Source organism: Lissotriton helveticus, chromosome 5_1 (assembly GCF_964261635.1).
Source record: "Lissotriton helveticus chromosome 5_1, aLisHel1.1, whole genome shotgun sequence".
Lineage (NCBI taxonomy): Eukaryota > Metazoa > Chordata > Amphibia > Caudata > Salamandridae > Lissotriton > Lissotriton helveticus.
Window position 1 is genome coordinate 314,305,855 of NC_136065.1, and position 12,051 is coordinate 314,317,905.

Below are 12,051 nucleotides of genomic sequence, written 5' to 3' on the forward strand. Positions count from 1 at the left end.
CAGCGGTCATTTTTTGCTTGCTTGCGGTCCTCAACGTCAAGTTGGCGACTGCGAGCAAGCAAAATGACATCCTGGCGAGACTTTTTCCACGTTCGCGATCAGCAATATCAAGTTGCCGATCGCGAGCGTGGAAAATAAACCTCCCGGTGAGATTCTCAACACGGGGAGGTCAGGTTTCTCATTGCGAGTGGTCGTGTATGCTCGCGACCGCTCGCGATGAGAAACTACCAGTCCGCGTTGAGAGAGCTGACGCTCGAGTAAAAGTCTACTCGAGCAGCAGAAAACTACAGCTCGCACTGTGCAAGATGCTGTTTTCAATGAGTGCACAATGCCGGATGCTTGTCCGCACTGTGCAATAATTGAAAACGGCATCTTGCACAGTGCAAACAGGGTACTACACAGTTCGCGTAGTACTACGCGTAGCTCGCATAGTGCGAAGTTCACTTTGCGTAGCTACGTGTAGTGCTACTTAGCGAACTATGCCCAGGGTTAGTTCTTGTCCCCCAACGAGCCTTAGCAGCCAAGGGGACTTTGTCCCTCAACCAGTAGTGCACCAGGAGGCTCCTTTGCAGATAGGATGAGAAAGGTGGTGGAGCCTCCTATGAGGTCTCAGCAATACCGCTATGGGGGATTTACTTGTGGCAACAGTAGGGGTTCATGGCCCCAATGACCGTGATGAGCCAAGGGGAACTTTATCCCCTAACCAGTAGTGCGCTAGGGGGTGCGTTTGCAGAATGGTTGAGAAAGGTGGCAGGGCCTCGGATGAGATCTCAACAATCCTGCTGTGGTGGATGTACTTGTGGCAACAATAAGGGTTCTTGGTCCCCAACTAGCCTCAGCAGCCAAGGGGAGTTCTTCCCTGACCAAAAGTACGTCAGGAGATGCGTTTGCATAGTGGCTGAGAAAGGGGGTGGGACCTCTGATGAGGTTTCAGCAATCCGGCTGTGGGGGACTTACTTGTGGCAACACTAGGGTGTTTCTTGGCCCCGAAGGACCCCAATCAGTCAAGGGGACTTCATTCCCCAACCAGTAGTGTGTCAGGAGGCCTCTTTGCAGAATGGCAACAAAAGGGGGTGGTCCTCGGATGAGATCTCAGCAATCCCACTGTGGGCGATTTATTTGTGACAACAATGGGGTTCTTGGCCCCCAACGACCCTGAGCAGCCAAGGGGACTTCATCACCAAACCAGTAGTGCGCTAGGAGGTGTGTTTGCAGAATGGTTAAGAAAGGTGGCGGGCCTCTGATAAGATCTCAACAATCCCCCTGTGGTGGGCTTACTTGTGGCAACAATAAGGGTTCTTGGCCCACAACGAGCCTCAGCAGCCAAGAGGACTTCATCCCCCAATCAGTAGTGTGCGAGGAGGCCCCTATACAGAGTGGTTAAGAAAGGAGGCAGGGCCATCGACGAGGTCTCATCAAACCCGCTGTGGTGGACTTACTTCTGCCAACAATAGTGATTCTTGCCCCCAACAACCCTTAGCTGTTAAGGAGAGTTCATCCCCCAACCAGTAGTGCCCTAAGAGGCGCGTTTGCAGAGTGGTTGAGAAAGGGGGCAATGCCTCTGATGAGGTCTCAGCAATCCTGCTGTGGGAGATTTACTTGTGGCAACAATAGGGATTCTTGGACCCCATTGACCTCAGCAGCCAAGGGCAATTCATCCCACAACCAGTAGTACCCCAGGAGGCCCCTTTGCAGAGAGGTTGAGAAAGGGGGCAGGGCCTCCGAGGAGGCCTCAGCAATCCCTCTGTGGGGGACATACTTGTACAAACAATAGGAGTTTTTGCCCCCAATGACCCTCAGCTGTCATAGAGAGTTCACCCCCCCAACCAGTAGTGCACTAGGAGGCGCGTTTGCAGAGTGGTTGAGAAATGGGTGGGACTCCGATGAGGTTCTTGGCGCCCAACGATTGCCCTGGGGTGGCATTCGCAGAGTATTTGAGAAAGGGGTTGAGGCCTCCGGAAAATGACTCAGCAGTCCCACTGTGTAGCACTGACTGGTGGCAAAAATAGGGTTTCTTTGCCCCCAATGACCCTCAGCAGCTAAGGGCACTTTATCCTCCAGCCAGTAGTGCATCAGGAAGCACGTTTGCAGACTAGTTGAAAAAGGAGGCTGGGCCTCCGACAAGGTCTCAGCAATCCGGCTGTGTAGGACTTACTTGTAGTACTAGGAGGGGTTCGTAGCTCCCAAGTACACTCAGCATCCAAGGGGACTTCATTAGAGGTGACTGAGTTCTACTCTGCCACCTAACGGAACTTCCCAGAATTTGGAGGAGTTTTTTGGTAACACCGCAGAATTCTGCAGGGTGAAACTCCAGGAGCTCCGCCCAGGCCTAATTACCAGTAAGTTTAAAAACTGTTGTCTAAGGGTGTTGTTTGTTTGATAGATGACATGTACCAGGATTTATTTTTACTTTTTTGATTTTTAAAACTGATTGTTGTGGGGGGGCCTCCAGTTTAAGTAGAGCCCTATTTCTTTTTTTGCATTTAAAGTTTCTTTTTTGTAAAGGAGAAATGTTGCACAGTTCAGTACATTTTCTGCATTTAGGTATTTCATTTTTTTTGCAAACTGTTTATAGGTGGGGTAATATATATTTGATGCCTTTGGAGGATGTGTGATGGTGAAAATCTTTTGTAGCCCAATTAATTTTAGTTTTTGACAGCCATTTTGTGTAGCCAACCAGTGTGATTTTGCCATAGACCTACATGTGTTCTTTGTTGTGGGCCATGACTCCTGGCTGGTTATTGTTGTTGGTTTAATTTTAATGATTTTTTCTGAGTTTCAACAGCTCGTACAAACATGTTTGGCTAGTGATAATATGTACATTATTCCACATACAGTTACAAATGCAGCCTTGTTAGGGTGCCAAGCAATGAAGATAACATTAATCACGCAACAGTATTGTCGTTCTATGCCCCGTATATGTAGTCTTTATCATTAATAACATTAACAGTGGTTCCTGCCCGTTGCTTCCCGTTCGTGTCTGTCATGTCTGTCATGTGTCTATGTTGTGCACTCAAACATGCATAATCGGGTGTATATGTGTGTCTATTAGGCAACGTAGAGTAGGGAGGTCGTATTATGTGATGTTATATTATATTTGGTTCCACCTGTACTGAACCTGGATGCTCGAGTATTACCAGTATACATACGTATTATGGCAATCACGCTCATGATATGTCGCTATGGAAGTGTAGTGTAGTGATGTGTCTCACGATGGAATTGGATTTGTGATGTTTAACCCTGATTTTGTGGTGGTTAAATAATCTTGCCATTGCATGGGTTTCGCCGATAGAGGCAATTGCGTAACGTTAGTCAATTGAGTCTCGTGCTCTGCCACTAATGCCCTGCGGAGATCTAAAAGCCATGTGTGTGTGCTGGGTTCCAGGACATAGCTAGTTTGCGTTTAGCCAAGCCCAGTGCCAGATCTAAAAAATTGTTAAGGTTCTTGCATCGAGCATTGCGTTTTGTGATGCCAAGTATGAAATGTAGTTTCTGGGCTACGACTGGGGTTCCCGCTGCTGCCGTTCGTATCTCAGCTACGCTATTCCAGAATGTCCTAAATTGGGGACATGCCCAGACCATATGGGGGAATGTGGCGTCTGTGGCTTGGCACCTAGGGCAGATGTTGCTGGATGTAGAATACATGTAGAATACATGTGTGCCAGTCTATAAGGTGTTAAATATGTGTGATGGAGACAATTGAATTGTGTACATTTCAATCTGGCATTCATAGATATTGTCTTAGGATATCCAATGCATTCTGCTTATCAGTGATGCTGGTTGACAGTGCTGAATCCCAATATTCGCGCAGTGGTGCCAGCAGGGGATCGGGTCAGGTCTGAGGGAAGTATAAATTGCTGTGATTGCTTTCCTGACCTGTCCATGTGTCAGTAGTCCGGTCCTAGGATGCTTTATTCCGGTTCAGGAAAGACATGGCTTGGTAGTTTGGGCTGGACTGTTCCCATGAGGCACAGGGTCAAGACTGATTTGCATATGGCCATGTCTGAACTGGGGTGGCTTGGTGAGCAAAATAACGATGGATTAAACCCAGATCTGTGACTGGGGGTGAATGTTTTGCCATTGTGCAACATTCCATCCATCATCTTGTGTTTTTGCTATAACTGAACTGTGTCATACTCATTCCCTCTTTTACTTTCACAACAGATTGACGATGTGCTGCTCATTGCCCCAATGAATATTGGGTTGTTCTGCACAGTTGGTATTGGTCACACCTTTCCCAGATCCCCTTTCTCATCCATTCAGCACACCCCTAACCCTTTTCCCCAGCATGTGTCATTTATTGAGGTGTGGCTTAATTTACACCATAAATAGATTAATACATAAATACCCTTGGTGGGGTGGATGTGGTGAAAGGGACACCAACTCATTGTGGGATCTTCTATTACCTGACCAGTAGCCCACGTGGCTCCATTTTATTTTATCCACCGAGGTATAAAAGTGGCCCATATTTTAGATATAGAAGATCATCATTTTCCAACAACATCATTCAGGCCTTGTGTTGCATAAACGCTTAACCTTGTCCTCTCCTGCCTCTGACTCAACTCCTCCTGACTCAAAGAATTTGTAAGTTTAGTACTTTAGTTTTAAAAACTAGCTCCCCATTGCTCAGAAGAAGTTATTATTGCTAGTTTTTGTTATATCAGGTCTTCTTTCTTGTGTAATGGTGTTGGTTTGGTCTCAGTCTTTCAAAAGTGTTGATGATGATATTGTAATAAAAAAAAACACTAACTCTGTGTTTTCTTTCAATCTAGTTGCCTGTAATTGATAATACTTTGATTAATCCTACAGTTGGCGTCCACCAAGGTGGGAGTAGGACCTCACTAGTGATTCCAACCATTAGTGCACTAGTCTACTACTATTACCGCCACCATAAGATGGCACCTGGGGAAACCCTGCAGTAAGAAAACTGAGAGAGGTAGCTTCCCTTGCTTAATCTATTGAGGTAAGAGACCTATGGAGCGTTGTTGTAATATAGGCAATGGCAATCCCCCCAATGGTCAATATAGTTACAGAGGGTATATGACTAGGGTACCGTATGGTATGCAGTTTCTTAAACAGCTTTAAAAAACATGCTGCGCTAAAAGGCAGTAGTGCAAAGTAAAACACTGAAAAAAGATTTGAGGCATAAATAAAGTCAGATTAATATTTATTTTCTTTTTTAACAATAATACCCACCCCTTCCACCCATACCTGGCCCACCCCTCTCCCCAAACAAATCTATTCCTCCCCATCCAATGTCCAAAATGTCCAACAGAAAAGTCCAACAAAGAGTCCTGGTCCCAACTCCCATCATTCTCACCCTCTCCACCCATAGCAAGTCCCTCCCATCAAAACAAATATTTAAAATGTAGCTAAAGAAGAGGACAGTATACGCAGGCCAAAGGCTGCTTGTAGTACCCCTCCATGCATGGCTATATGCATGCCTGTCTACTTTCAATGTGCATCAGCATGATGCAGTCTGAGTGCAGGGGGGGGGCAGTAGTGGCAGTGTCATAGGTGACTGAAAGCCACTGGGGGCAATGGGTTTGTTGTTGCCAGGAGGCTGGAGGTGTTGGTGGCTGGCTTGGGCCCCGGGCAGCAGCAGCAGCTGCCTCCTCCTCTTCCAGGACCACCAGATGTTTAAATTCATCCCATATGGCCTCCAGCCTCTACTGCCATAGCAGGGCTGCTATCTCTTGCCCAGTAGGTTGTCGACCAGCAGGAGTAGCTACATCAAGAAACAAAAATGACAAATTGGTAAAACGCTCGGGGCAAATCACTTCTTTAAAGTATGCAGTAGCACATTATCAGTGCATTGCTGGCCCCCTAGGGCCATTCAATTTGTTTTTGTGATTTGAGTCACAGCCCTTTTTTCCCCACAAATTCCTCACATATGGCTGAATTTGGCTGAAAGGAATTAAGTCAGAATAACAGCACACCAGATTTTTTTTAAAACTTTTTTTTCCTTTTAATGGACTTTTTTAGTAAACAAATAAACAGACACTTTTGGTCCAATTTCGATCTTGTTCTGAAGGGCTCCAAACGGGATTCAGAAGAAGCAAATCTGATTTGGAGCGTATACTTCCGTACGAATCGTCCTCTATTCCGAATGACCAAGTACAATGTGATGTTGTAAAATGGAGCATTGCGGAGTGTGCTAGAGTAAAGTGGAATTGAGTGTCGAAGAGTTTAGTGGCATAGAGTGGGGAAGAGTGGAGTGGCATGGAGTGGAATAGTGGAGTAGAGTGGAATAGTGTGCCATAGTCTAGAGTCTAGTAAATCAGTGTGGAGTGGCATGGAGGGAGTTGTGTAGAGTGTTGTACAGTGGAGTAGAGTGTTGTACAATGCCATAGAGTGTTGTAGAGTGGCGTAGAGTAGAGTAAAGTGTTGTAGAATGGAATGTCATACAGTGTAATAGAGTGGTGGCCAATGACAGAGTGTAGATTGTTGTACAGTGGAGTGGAATGGATTGGCATAGAGTGGAGTGGTGTAGAGTAGAGTGTCAAAGAAAATTGTGTGTAGAGTGTCATGGCATGCAGTGTCGTGGGTGTAGAGTGGAGTGACATGGCGTGGAGTTGAGTGGTATACAGTGGAGTGGGGTAGAGTGGCTTGGTGCGTCATACAGTAGAGTGGAGTGATGTGTGGAGAGTAGAATGTAGCAGTGTAAAGTGTAGTACTGAGTTGTATAGTAGAGTGGAGTGACATGTCATAGAGTGGCTTGTTGTACTGTGTCTTACGGTGGAAGAGTGTAATGTGGAGTGGCATAGAGTGGAGTGCCCTCTCGTAGAATGGACTGGTATGTCATAGACTGGACAGGTGTGTTGTATAGTGTAGTGGTGTGGTGTATCTTAGAGTGTCTACACTGACAAACAGGGGAGGCACAAAGGGTAAAGTAGAGACTTGGAGATTGGACTTGCATAGAGTGGAGAAGCGTGTTGTAGAGTATGGGGCAGTGATGTGTGATTGGGTGGTGTATTGTAGAGTGGAGTGGTGTGTCATAGAGTTGTATACAGTGGAGTGGAGTGTCGTACAGCGCCATACGCTGGAATAGAGTGTTGTAGAGTGGAATGGCATATAGTAGACCTGAGTGTTAGAGAGGGGAGGAGTGTAAAGTGTCAAAGAGTGAAGTAGAGTGTCATACAACAATGTAGTACACTGGAGCGGCAGAGAGGGAAATGCCGTAGAGTGTTGTGGCATAGAGTGTCGCTGCATACAGTGTTGTGTAATCTTGCTGCCCAGACTACATAAACTATAACTCGCCCTGCTACCATGCACAGTGTTCTCATAAATAATGTCATTTGAGTTATGCTATGAATGCTATGACTTTAATGTGGTATGAGTGATGTAATAGGAAAGGGTATAAGCTGTGCATGAGGAAGGCACATTTTATAGTTAATGTAATCTGGCAAATGAATTAAGAACACTGTGTACAGAGGTGCGCGAGTCATAGTAAGTTTTAGGTGGGGCGCAAATTATAACTTTAAGTCATAACAAGAACTTTACAATTTCTCATGTTTGTTCAGTTAAACCCCTTGCCCGCGGCCGGAATACCGCTCCTGTGCGGCACATTCCGATCGCGGGCATGGTCATGACGGCCCCCAGCCGTCATCAGCACACGAGCACTGTGTGCCATGACGGCTGGGGGCCGTCATCAGCATGGAAGGGGTTAAATTGGTTATGTTTACAAATAATTCATAAAGTTTTCCTAACGATAACTTATCCTCAACCTATGTTTTTTTCATTGGATTTTAGTGGGTTTTTTTTTTAAATAAAAATGTGTTTCAAGTCGTAGAGTGGAGTATCAGCGAGTGGAGTGTTCTTGAGTGGCGGGTTGTACAGTGGTATAGAGAGGAGTCGAATTTTATAGAGTGGAGTGTCATCAAGTGGAGAATTGTACAGTATTTTGGAAGTGTTGTACAGAATAGTGCCATTTGGCGGTGTGTCATAGAGGGGAGTGTCGTAGAGTGTCATGGTGTAGAGGGTTGTGTCTTAGAGTGTTGTGGCATACAGTGTCATAGCATACAGTGCAGTAGCAAAGAGTGTAGTGTCATTGAGTAAAGTGCCATCAAGTAGACTGTCATCGAGTAGGGTGGCATAGAGAGGAGTAGAGTGTAGTAGAGAGAAGTACCATTGAGTGGGATTGTCATAGAGGAGAGTGTCATAGAGTGCAATGTTGTAGAGAGGAGTGTCAAAGAGAGAAGTGTTGTAGAGTGGAGTGTCATAGAGTGGAGAAGAGTGTTTTAGACTAGAGTGTCGTTCAATGGAGTGGCATACAGTGTTGTAGAGTTGATTGGTGCAGAGTGGGGTAGTGGAGTAAGTGGAGTATTGAGTCAGAGTAGAATGGAGTAAAGTGGTGTGGAGTGGCATGGAGGGAGTTGCGTAGAATGTTGCAGAGTGGAGTACAGTGTCACAGAGTGGCATATAGTGGAGTACAATGGCACAGAGTGTTTTAGGGTGTTTTAGAGTGGAGTCACATAGAGTGGAGTCTAGTGTCATAGACTAGAGGCGTAGAGAGGAGTAGAGTGGAGTGGCATAGAGATGCGTAGAGTTGATTGGCAGAGAGTGGGGTAGTGGAGTAGTATGTCAGAGTAGAATGGAGTAAAGTGGTATGGAGTGGCATAGTGGGAGTTGCGTAGAGTATTGCTGAGTGGAGTCAAGTGTCGTAGTGTGGGATAGAGTGGAGTAGAGTGCTGTAGAGTGGCACAGAGTGAAGCAGAGTGTTTTAGAGTGGAGTGGCATAGAGTGGAGTTAAGTGTCACAGAGTAGAGGGGGTAGCGAGGACTAGAGTGGAGTGGCATAGAGTGAAGTGGAATTGAGTGTAGTGTTGTAGTAGAGTGTTGTGTTGTAGAGTGTTGTGGCATAGAGTATTGTGGCATAGAGCTTTCTGGCACAGTGTTGTGGCAAATAGTTTAGTGGCAGAAAGTGTAGCAGCATATAGTGGTGTGAAGTGTCAAGTGGAGTGTTGAGTAGAGTGCAGTTGAGAAGAGTGCTATAGAGTGGCATAGAGTGGAGTAGAGTGCTGGAAAGTGGAGTGTCGTTGAATTGAGTGTCTTAGGTTAGAGTGTTGTAAAGTGGAGTGGAGTGGCCTATGGTGGAGAGAGTGGAGTGGCATATAGTGAAGTAGAGTGTTGTAGGGTGGGGTGTTGTAGAGTGGAGTAGAGTGTTGTCCAGTGTGGTAGAGTGGAGTGGCATACAGTGATGTGGAGGGGAATAGAGTGGCTTAGAGTGAAGTAGCATAGAGTGGAGTAGTGTGTCATAGAATAGAGTGGAGTAAAGTGGTGTGGAGTGGCATAGAGAGATTTGCGCAGAGTGGAGTACAGTGTGGTAGAGTGGCATAGAGTGGAGTAGAATGTCATAGAGTGGCAAAGAATGGAGAACAGTGTTGTAGAGTGGAGTAGAGTGTCAGAGTGGTGGGGCGTAGAGTGAAGTAAAGTGTTGTGGCAAACATCCTTTACAACGCGGTGTTTACACCGCGTGTCCTTTACAACACTGCCATTACAACGCAAGTCATTACTACGACTTGCGCTGGATGGCGCTATTGCTTAAGGAATAGTTTGATTTTCTATTCCAACACCTTTCCTACTGTTACGTGGGCTGGAGTTGGAATAGAAAAGTAAGTTATTCCACAATCCAGCGCCCTCCAACGCAAGTCATTGTAACAACTTGCGTTGTGAAAACTGCGTTGTCAAGTACCGCGATCAAAATGATCGCGTAGTACTGACATACATCCAGTGTTGTAGAGTGGAATAGAGTTGAGCGGTATAGAGTGGAGTGTTGCAGAGTATCGAAGACTGTAATGGTATGGAGTGTTGTGGAGTAGGGTGTCATGGCTTGGTGTGGAGTGTCACAGTGTGGCATGGAGTAGAGGAAAGTGTTGTATAGTGGAGTGTCATAGAGTGGTGTGTCGTGTAGTGGAGTGTCAGAGAGTTGAGTTGAGTAGAATGGCATAAAGTGAAATAGAGTGGAGTGGCGAAAAGTGTTGTAGCATTGAATGTCATGGAGAAGAGTGTCATGGCATAGAGTGCTGTGGCATAGAGTGTTTGGCTTAGAGTGGAGTGGCCTTATAGTGGAGTGATGTAGAGTGGAGTGGCATAGAGTGGAGGAGCATGTTGTAGATTGGTATGGCATGCTGTAGAGTGGTGTGGCGTGGTGTGGCGTGGCGTGTCACAGAGTAGCATATCATACAGTATCTTAGAGTGAAGGGGCGTAGAATGGAGTGGTTTAGAGTGGAGTTGAATGTTGTACAGTGGATTGGCATCTCATAGAGTGGAGTGGCATGTCGTATAGATGAGTTGCATGTTGTAGAGTGGAGTGGCATTTAGTGTCGTAAAGTGGAGGGGAGTGTCATAAAGTAAAGTGGCATAGCGTAGAGTGGAGTGGCATGTTATAAAGCGGAGGAGTGGTGTGTTTTACAGTAGAGTTGAGTAGTGTATTGTAGAGTGGAGTAGAGTGGTGTAGAGTGGAGTAGAGTAGAGTGATCTAGAGTGAAGTGGCATTGGAGGTTCGTAGAGTGGAATGGAATGGAATGTCGTGGAGTAGAGCGGCGTGTGGTAGAGTGGAGTGGAGTAGAATGGAGTGGAGTGGAATGGCGTGTCATAGTGTCTTTTGTTATTTTTTTTTTACCTTCAATAAGTACTGCAGTACTTTCTAGATAATTTCGCGAAAGTACCACTGTACTTCGACAATACGTTTTCCATACATCGACAGAGTTTGCTACACTGACTTGTCTTCCTATACATTAGAAAAAAAGTAATCAGCTAAATTTCACATGAAAATACACCGAAAGTGTTGTTTCAACAATTTGGCTGGCTCATTTTGCAAGGGCTTTCAGTTATTAATAATACTGTGTTTTGTCTTTACATGTTCTGTGATATGTTGCGAAAGCACCTTGGTATACTGAGGACGAATATATCACTAATTTATTTATTTATTTTAAAAGTTTTATATAGCGCTAGCTTGACCCTTAGGTATCAGAGCGCTTGACATTCACACTGTAAAAAACTGACGGAAATTGCATTACATAGTAGGCAGGCAGTAAGGAAGGAAACCAGAGGTGAAAAAAAAATGTCCCTTATTACTTAAAAACTACTGGACCAAGTCAGATCAAATACCAAAAATGACCCTTTCCACACTATACTCTATAGTCTTACCAAATTTCATGTAAATCCATTTAGCCATTTTATCCCTACATCTGTTTGAAAAGTCTATGGAAAATGCATTGGGTGGGGCCTCTATTTTGGGACCCCCAGGTCTGCAAAGTTCCCTAGAGATTCAAACGTTGACAAAGTTATTAGCAAGCAACGAGCTACACCAAAATGGGTCTGCCCAGATCTGATTCCAGTGGTTGGGAGAATGGGTCAAAGGTATTCCTTAGGATGCTTCGAGTTGGATATATACGGGAGGTTAGTTACTAGCTTCACTTTGAAACTGGCATTCGAACACAGATCCGCGGACAACTCAAATCAAACAAAGGGCAACTGCTCCATCTAGCGGCGTCTAATGGCATCGATTAACATCTGGACTCTAGCAGGGTCCTTCAGAGCATTCGTTATCATCATCGTCGGGGATTTTTTGTGTTTTTTTGATTTTTTATGTAACAAATGATGCCGCATTTTATGAATGAAACGGTGTTGTATTCCAGTTTCCACTAATCCTGTTCTAGAACAAGGAACAAGGTAAAAAAAAGAGAGAGAATGTGCCACTGTATCCTTGTGGTTTTTTGTTGTTGAAGAACTCTAGTTGTGGAATACGATTTTTGATTATCTTTCCGCTGAGCTCTGCAGGCCCAGATCTTATCATGTAACACTTTTCTTTAAGCTAAGTGAGCCTAGTGCCTAGACGCCGTTTAGTTCATTTGGTTGCATAACACATGCATATAATATGTTATTACTGTAGGCGTGTAAAGAAGAACTCCGAGAGAGTGCCTGAAGTCTCGAAGGTTTTGCGGCTTCTAGGGATGGTGGAGAGCGAATTAACATTTAATGAGCAAATGAATGCAAACATATTGCAAGAAAATCTACACCGGGAAAAAGAGGCACTAAGGAGGCCGCA